Raw genomic sequence first — 2949 nt, 5'->3', positions numbered from 1 at the left:
GCATTATTTCAATTGCCCATAATAATAACAAAGTTGAACTCATGGTCTGATGCCCACTTGTTTTTTGGTGCAAGATATCTCCTATAATACGATCTTTATACGATTGTTTCCTGTTTTTGTCACCTTGAATTTATCATATTTTTAATTCACTATAAGACTTGACTTATAGAGGGGGTTTTGTGCATCTTCTATAGTTTCTTGAAACTTGTCATGATTTAGAAAACTCAAAACCATTAGAGGAAATATCTAGTTACCATACAGGGCAAAATGTTCGCAGGACGAAAATTTCATAAAAATGAGTCAGAAAGATATTTGTAGTTTTTATTTTCATGAATTCACTGCAACAGACCAATAAATATCATATGACCAGTTATTTTTGTGGTTGAAAATGTCGCGGATTTACTTTATCGGCAGAATTTGCGTCCCGCAAACATTATGCCCTGTACAGTATTCAAATTTATCTATTTATTTAGAGGGGTATCTTAGAGTTATTTTACTTTGTGTAAGGTACATATACATTGTACATGGGCAGATTTACTTGGTTGCTAACACTAAGCATTGTTCTGCCTATGATGGTTAAAACCATCTCAACAAATGAACAATCAGTTTGATCTCTTGGTTTAATAGCCATGTTATTCTAGTATACATAAGTTTCAAAGGAATAATTTTGGTCTTTGACCACTTCTTTTTCTAGGCAGAACATAATGATAAGTTGTCTGTTTTCAATAAGAAAATCAAAAAATGTAAGTGTGATAAACATGCCTTGCTTCCTTAATTATCACATTATGAACAACATATGGACCAATTAATACACCATTAACATTATTATTATGCTTAACATTATGCATTCTCTCCATATCCTGTAGTATTACATGTATAACATTCACTAGCTGTAATTGTTAATTAGATTATGTGCCCACACAAACAATAATTAGACACTGTTTAGAATGCTTAGAAACTTTAATGGCTACTACTTTGTGTTTTTAGCAATACATGTACTAGTCTCATCCCACCCCTTCCCTACCTAAGGGAGTGAGTGAGACTATACATGTATATGTATACTCTTTACACATGTGTATTAAATTTTTACTATAGTTTTAGAGTGATATTATGATGATGTTTAGGGTAGGCAAATTATACTTCAATTTCTGCCTATTATGCTTTTAAGGCACTGCCCCAAATTCCATCCTATTAGGCTTTGAAATGAATCCTATTAGGCTCATTGTTATGCTGATATAATCAAATATCAAGTTACATGTACATGCATCTGTTGTAATTGCAATATTATAATAATGCCAGAATCTAAAATGTTTCCAGACTTTGAGTCACTGCAAAATAGCACAGCCTAAGCCACTGAACTTGCCACACTTGCATGTTACTTAAAATCATGAGGTCAGTCGGAAATTTTTGACCTACCGTATAGCGCTTTATTTTGGCGGCACTTTATTTTGGCGATTTTGCTATAAAATTGTAATTGGCGGTTTTTAATTTGGCGATTTTGTGTGCATGTGCATTACTGAACATGTGCATTAATGACTGGCGGTTTTAATATTGGCAATTCTGCTTCCAAACTGCCAATCGCCAAAATAAAACTCTGCCAAATTAAAGCGTTATACGGTATGCTCCCATTATGCTAGCATAATAATTTGCCCCATTATGCTCCAAATTATGCTAGCATAATTTGCCTAGCCCTAATGATGTTTCTATTAGATAACTTGTTATATTCAAGATATTCAAGAGCTGAAGTCCCACACTCCAATAGAACATGTTGATTATGCAGCACTGTCTGAAATAGGAACTGAATTGGCACAAAGTAGGTGACAATACACATTATCCCTTTATAAAAATAGCATAGCAAAGTATATGACAATACACATTACCTTATAAAAATTGATTGGCAAAGTAGTGACACATTAATGTTTAATAATACTCATTAAAGTCTCTAGCATGACCTCATTTAATTATGTACACATGCATATTAACTCCTTTTTTTTTTCTGGCCCTTCTATATTGCAGGGTGTGACAGATGAAAAGTCCTATTCTGAAAACATTCGTAACGTCCTTAAAATAGAGTCCAAGATAGAAGGAGGTTGCCCTGTTTTGTTAGACAAGGAGCAGGCATTAGTTAGAAAGGGTAAGTACCTACATTAATTGCTAAGTTATTTTTCATCTCTTCTTAAAGGTATTCTCTGTATCTGGAGACAGGATGATAAACTGCTCACTTTCTCCAGAAAGACAAGAAGGAGGCAGAACTATTGCTTCCTGTTTTCAAAGCATTTCCTAGTGACACAGAGAGTAGAGAAGAAAGGAGAAGAGGGATACCGTCTGTTGAAAGAGAATGGGTTACTGTCACTCGCTAAATGTAGGATACATGAATATGCCCTCCCTGAGTATCCAGGTAACGTAATACATGTACATGTACATAGTATCTACCTTAAGGAGACAATTATTAGTGTGTACTTATTTTAGCTATTTTAATGATACTGACATTTGGCTGGCATTTAGTTTAGCTTTTTGATCATGTGATAAGTTATTAAGAACTACATGTATTAATAATTTAATCAGATTTAATATTAGTGCAGACTTAAGTTCGCGATTTTTTTCATTGCTAAAATTTGCTAAGTTAAGTACCCACAAACAATTGTCTCCTTAAGGTGTGAATTTATTTATGACTGGTTATGTATATTGTAACTCTCAAAGACTCCATCATCACTATTTAACTCTTATCTCTCTCTTCTTTGTTTTTTTATTTTTAGAGTTACGTTTTCTCAGTTTTGGTCTTGAGATTGATGATGGTTCACAGAGTCAGTCCAAACAGAAGTTGATATTTATTGCAATGTCAGTGGCAGAGAAGGCACAGTGGATAGCTGATATTGCTCAGGTACAGCGTATATAAATTTTGTTTCAAATACTTTGAATAAATACTAACCATGTCAATAATTGCTATTT

The 2949-nt window shown here is 33.5% G+C and overlaps 1 long non-coding RNA gene across 2 annotated transcripts in view; it reads left to right on the top strand.

Moving 5' to 3' along the window:
• Positions 1-2877, top strand: part of LOC109590226 (uncharacterized) — a 3925-nt gene extending 1048 nt beyond the window's left edge. The window contains exons 2-6 of one of the 2 annotated variants that reach the window (XR_002189220.1): positions 695-743; positions 1711-1813; positions 2017-2134; positions 2183-2398; positions 2757-2877. This is a non-coding gene — a long non-coding RNA (uncharacterized LOC109590226). The remainder of the gene's footprint in view (positions 1-694; positions 744-1710; positions 1814-2016; positions 2135-2182; positions 2399-2756) is intronic. The other variant, XR_002189221.1, reaches the window with a different exon arrangement.
• The last annotated feature ends 72 nt before the right edge of the window (positions 2878-2949 follow it).

The sequence above is a fragment of the Amphimedon queenslandica genome, unplaced genomic scaffold, assembly GCF_000090795.2.
Source record: "Amphimedon queenslandica unplaced genomic scaffold, v1.1 AMPQUscaffold_10323, whole genome shotgun sequence".
NCBI lineage: Eukaryota > Metazoa > Porifera > Demospongiae > Haplosclerida > Niphatidae > Amphimedon > Amphimedon queenslandica.
The sequence above is the reverse complement of the archived record's forward strand: the minus strand, read 5'-3'. Positions and strand labels throughout refer to the sequence as shown.